The 6,241-nt window shown below is 32.8% G+C and overlaps 1 long non-coding RNA gene across 1 annotated transcript; it reads right to left on the bottom strand.

Moving 5' to 3' along the window:
- Positions 1-2,859: 2,859 nt before the first annotated feature.
- Positions 2,860-4,475, bottom strand: LOC110737514. Its single transcript, XR_002514419.1, has 2 exons — positions 3,340-4,475; positions 2,860-3,257 (listed from the first exon to the last, which is right to left on the bottom strand). It is a non-coding gene; the product is annotated as an uncharacterized LOC110737514 (long non-coding RNA).
- Positions 4,476-6,241: the final 1,766 nt, after the last annotated feature.

Genomic DNA, 6,241 nt, shown 5'->3' with positions numbered 1-6,241 from the left:
AAGTTTTTTTAAAAAAATAATAATAAATAAATAAATAAAAGAAAAAACCAGCTGCCTCCTCCCTTCCTCCCCGCCTTCTTCTTCTTCCTCCCTTTCCATTATTTGGCTGCTCTCGTCAGCCACCCTCCCCCTGCCGGAGCCGGTGGCTCCAATCCACCTCCCTTTCCTCCACCTACGCATCCCACCCCCCTCCCTTATCCCCTTCTCGCTGCCATAACCCCCACCCCGAAATCGAAAAACAACCCTCCCTCCCCACTCCCCCACCGGAATTGGCCCTCCTCCCCTTCCCCCACCCAAAACAGCCACCCTTAACCTAGAACCTAAAACATCGAAAACCTAGAAATCGAAAAAGGGGGGCGAGCTGAGATTTGGTGTTAAAGAGGGTTGGCGGCGGCCTGAAATTGAAAAAGAAGAAAGAGAAATTGAGGACACCCGATTTTGGCCTTAAACGAGAGAATAAGGAGGGACCATAGAACCCGAGACACTACGAAACCCACCTTGGAATTCAGCTCGTGAAGCAGCAACAACAAAGAGGGTGGAGGGGATCGGAATTAATGGAGAGTGAAGGGAAAAAGAAAGGAAGGAGAGAGGAAGGAAAGAGAAAGGGTTAGGGTTTAGAATTTTTGGGGATGAGGTTGGGTTTTTGAGGGTGGTTATAGGGTTTTTTTCTGGCGTGACTGAGGTGGAGGTAGCGATGGCAAGATGCAGTTCAGGGGGCAAGTGAATGTTAGGTTGGTGGACTGGTGTCCAAAGCTTGGGGCGCGGCCGCCGGCAGGGCAGGGGTGGCTGACGGGAGCAGCCAAAATAATGGAAAGGGAGGAAGAAGAGGCAGCTGGTTTTTCAACATTTTTTTTTTATTTTTTTTGGGTGGCTGACAGTTGGGGTGGCTGAGGAGGGAGGGGTGGCCGGAAGGTGACATTGAGGGTGGCTGGATCTCACTAACGGAAATAGTAACTGAATCCGTTAACTGGTAGCAAATTTTAACAAATGTACTTTTAGGTGGTAGTACAATAAAAAAAAAAATTTTAAGGGGTAGCAAAACTGAAACACATGTGTTTTGGTGGTAGCAAAAGTGAAAATTTCCTTTTTTTTTTTATTAGTTAAAAAAGAATCATGCATATAGTGAGTTAGACTGCACAATAGCAAGAAAAAAAGAAAAATGGCAAATAAGGAAACCAAGAAGGCATGAAGTAAAGTAACATGCATAAACCAATATTACAAGCTTGAATTTTTCGAATTTGGATCGAGAAATTTATTGTGTTTGATAATATATGTGGAATTGTATTGTACATTACTTTAATATCCAATTGTTCAATTTGGTGTTATACAATTTCATTTGTTTTATTAAGAAGGAAATTAACTTTTTCTTTTTCCTTGAGTACTACTAGTATAAATAATCATCTAGAAACACAAATACAAAAGTATAATAATTTGAATATTTCATGTTGTATTAGCATAAATGCATAATTAAACATTTATTAATTATTCTAAATAAAAGAACATTTAATAATAAATAAGTGAACATTTACAATGATGAAAATGAACATTTTATAGGTGATTCAGAATTGAAAAAATAACCAAGACGACGTCATTAGGAAGGATTGGGGGTGCAGGCAGCTCTGCCTACCCCGGGGTGTAGGCAAAATTTGTAAATTAAACTGGGTTGGTTTGGGCTTGTATTTTGGACACGTTTGGTTGAACTTGTTTTTACAATTTCAGGACATGTTGAAATTTCAGGACTCTTGTTGTAATTTGTGGAATTCGTTCTAACTTTATTTTACTTTATGTCCTTCCCTTTAATGATCGTCTTTTGTTATTGTAGTTAATTTTTTAGTTTTTTTCCTAAATGAAAGTATGCCTTTGTTACTAAATTTTTATTAAGTCCCAATCTTTTTATTAAAGACTACCGTCTTTTATTTATTTTTTTATAATTTTTTCCTAAATGAAATTATGACTTTGTTACTAATTTTTTATTAGGTTCAATCTTTTTATTAAAAACTACCACCTTTTATTTTTTATTATTTTTTTCTAAATGAAATTATGTCTTTGTTAATAATTTTTTATTAAGTTCAATCTTGTTATAAAGACTACCATCTTTTATTTGTTATTATTTTTTTCTAAATGAAATGTCTTTGTTACTAATTTTTTTATTAAGTCTAAATTAAAGACTACCATCTTTTATTTTTTATTTTTTTTTTCTAAATGATAATATGTCTTTGTTACTAATTTTTTTTTATTAAGTCCAATCTTTTTATCAAAGACTATCATCTTTTATTTATTATTATTTTTTTTCTAAATGAAATAATGTCTTTGTTACTAATTTTTAATTAAGTCCAATCTTTTGATTAAAGACTACCATCTTTGGATATTAAATTATAAGTGTAATATTTTTATTAAAGACTACCATCTTTTATTTATTTATTTTTTTTTCCAAATGAAATTATGTCTTTGTTACTGATTTTTTATTAAGTCCAATATTTTTATTAAAGACTACCATGCATCTTTGGAGTAAATTATAAGTGTAATATTTTTATTAAAGACTAACATATATATTTAGATAGTAAATTAAAGACTACCGTTTTGATAAAACATACGAACAGTAACGTAACCAGTGGATTTGATAATCTTAAAGAATAAAAACATAAGATAGCCTTTTTGTTTTTAATTTACATAAATACCTTTAACCTCATTTATTTATTTATTTATTTTTATTGGTACTTCACATTATAAACAAGCACAAATCCATGATATAATCCAGAAAAACACACAAAAAAAAGTATCCAACAAGGAAAATACATATAAAATAAACCAAGAAGAACAATTAAAACCCAGAAAAAACAGAAAAAATATAACCTTTAACAAAAGTAACAAGCATAATTCTATATAACAAATCCATATCCAACTGATGACATGCATACCATTAATTAACATCTCAAATACTTAGGTTTTAAACTAGTAACATGATGTAGCCATGTTACCATAATTATTACATACCCCTAATAAAAGTTCAGATACCAAATTAAGTGCTAATAAGAAGTTCAACATTAGGAGTTACAGACCGAATAGCTACCAAATTACTTAACACTACATACTTAAGAGAAACATCATAGTAAATATCCAGATTCTTCAAGGTCACCAACTTGTGCATCGTGCCTCATAAGCACCACCATCTGGACCACCCTCCTAAGCTTGAGCCGATGCTACATCACCTCCATCTGCACCACCCTTCGTAGCTTGAGCCGGTGCTGGCTATGGGTCTAGAAAAGCAAATAACTTAGCCAAAAGTAGTATATAGCAATAAAGAAATATAGAAAAACATGTATAATATGTCAAAATTACCTTCAAAGACCCAAGGAGCCTAAGGGAGTATTCGGGCGTGAGAGTCACAAGCAATTCGTCAGGCTTAACCGTCTTCTCATCCCAAATGACAGCTAACCCACCCATTAGACCAATAATACCATCCAAAATCTAATTAACTTCATAGTTAAAGGCTTTCATAGATTCCTCAAACGACATACGACCGACCCTAGCCTCCATAATTATGAAAATCATTGGTTTGCGGACAAAGACTATCTTCAGCACATTGGACTTGAAAGAAGGTCGAGTAGCAACATGAGCGTTCCACATAACCAAAGATGACCCTAAATCAAAGACACTTTCCCCAACTTCATACTTTGACTCTAAGGTTACGTCCATAAATCTAATAAAAGGATCCACACAAAACCTTCTACTAGTAGCCAAGACACTAATTCTCACTCACATAAGCATGCAAGTAAAAAACTTGAAAACCGTCCGCATAACAAGCAAACTTAGAGGAAATTTTTCTCAGTCTGGGTAGATAGCAACGTCAATTTTAGACATAGGATCAACAACTTTTTCAAGAAATATTGGGATAATCTCTCCAATATTATCTTTATTGTACCTCACTTTGCAAGCACTAAGTTTTGTAAACACTTTAACCAAATCAATTTGGGTAACACTATCAACTATTAGAGGGAGATGAGCTGGGAGTACATCGCCGGATTGGCCTATCATGACCATACCTTTTAATTTCTCCTCCCACGAGCTCTCCAGGCTACGAATAATATCCCTCGGATTCTGGTCGCTCACGATCTCGCGCCCTCCCATTTCTCTTTTTTGAGTGAAGTACATGACCTTGTTGAAATTCATCTCGGGTTTTCCATCTCTGTTTGGTTGGTGGAAGGTTATCTTATCAGGTTTTTCAACAGCATAGCAACCATTAGGGTGAATTGGGTTTTGAGGGTCAAAGGGCTTAGTAGCCATTGTTGTTGATTAAAAAGTTCAGTGTTTCTTGAATTTAAGGTGATGAAAAAAGGTAGAGGAGCTTAGGATTGTAGTTTCTCAAATGGTATGGTTTATATAAACCAACAGAGTCACTCAAAGGACATTTATCCATACTGGCACATGGCTAGTGAAGAGTTTTACCTAGTTCATTTACAACTTGTACAATTATGGGGTAACTAAGAAGCAAAACAAGTGTCACCAATATCAAAACAAAATATTATGCTTGTTTCCAATGAAATTTGACATTGTATTGTCATTGTCAAAAATAATTTTGAACTTTCAGAAATATATCTGTTTTATTTGCACTAACAAACGACACAAATACCTTTGGTTGATAAGTCAGTGTGTGGGATAAATGTTTAATTACATTTAAACATCATTGTTAACTTTGTTTTAAACATAATTATTAAATTTGTTTTAAAAAATAATCTCATTAATTTTGAGATATTAATGAGATTTACGTTCATTTTACTTGTGTAATCAAAAAGATATTCAACCTTTTTTTTTTTTTTTTTTTTTTTTTTTAAATAAAAACATATTTATGTCAAGTGTATTAAGCCTTACTGAAATACTAAAATATGTACCATAACATATTTAAATGCACTAATCTAGTTTACAACAAGCTTTTTAATTATAAACTATTAATTAATTCTCAATAATGCAATAATTTAGCAGATAAAGTGAGAGGGGGGGGGGGGGCAGTAAAAGACAAATGTGGCGGCGCGGCAATGAATATTAAATTCCATTGCATTGAATATTGTTGTACAATATTGTCTTGTAGTAAAAGAAAAATGGAAAATCCAAACCCTCCAAACCCTAAACCCTCCAAAACGCCAAACCCTGATGTATGATCATACTCATTAACTTATTTAACTCTAATAATGTAACACTTATTTATAATTATAATCCGCGTTATATTCTAAATTGTACATTTAATACTTGGCATTATTTCGTATAAATCATAATTTGCCACGATGGTACCGTTGATTTCTTTTATTTTGTATAAACCAAGTATTATTGATCGAAATTACATCTCCTAGTTGATCGAAGTGACCGAAGTAACGTTGTTAGATTTATTATTCCTTTATCTAGTTGATCGAAGTAACGTTGTTCCATGTATTGTTCTTCTATCTAGTTGATCGAAGTAACGTTGTTAGATTTATTGTTCCTCTATCTAGTTGATCGAAGTAACATTGTTCCATTTATTGTTCTTCTAGTTGATTTTATTGTTCCCCATAATTGATCGAAGCAACGTTGTTAGATTTATTGTTCTTCTATCTAGTTGATTGAAGTAACGTTGTTCCATTTATTGTTCTTCTAGTTGATTCTACTGTTCCTCCTATTTGATCAAAGTAACGTTGTTAGATTTATTGTTCCTCTATCTAGTTGATCGGAGTAACGTTGTTCCATGTATTGTTCTTCTATCTAGTTGATCGAAGTAAGGTTGTTAGATTTATTGTTCCTCTATCTAGTTGATCAAAGTAACGTTGTTCCATTTATTGTTCTTCTAGTTGATTCCATTGTTCCTCCTAGTTGATCGATGTAACGTTGTTAGATTTATTGTTCCTCTATCTAGTTGATCGATGTAACATTGTTCCATTTATTGTTCTTCTAGTTGATTCCTTCCTAGTTGATGGAAGTAATGTTCTTAGATTTATTGTCCTCTTTCTAATCTAGTTGATCGTAATAAACATTTAATAAAGTTTTAATTGGGAAAGAGATTTCATAATTAATAATTAATTAATTGTTTTATAATAAAATTTAATACTCGCGTACTTTTGTTTTTTACTTTGTTTTTGCATTCTTAGTTAATTAATGATATTAAGGAACTAAAATAAGGATTACTTTTTTCTTTCTCACTTTTTTTTTAACATTCTTGAAAAATTTGTTTGTTAAAAATTAGTTACTACTGATATTAAGTCATACTTTTTGGTGA

The sequence above is a fragment of the Chenopodium quinoa genome, unplaced genomic scaffold (genome assembly GCF_001683475.1).
Source record: "Chenopodium quinoa cultivar QQ74 unplaced genomic scaffold, ASM168347v1, whole genome shotgun sequence".
NCBI classification, from domain to species: Eukaryota; Viridiplantae; Streptophyta; class Magnoliopsida; order Caryophyllales; family Amaranthaceae; genus Chenopodium; species Chenopodium quinoa.
This window is presented reverse-complemented; position numbering and strand designations above follow the sequence as displayed.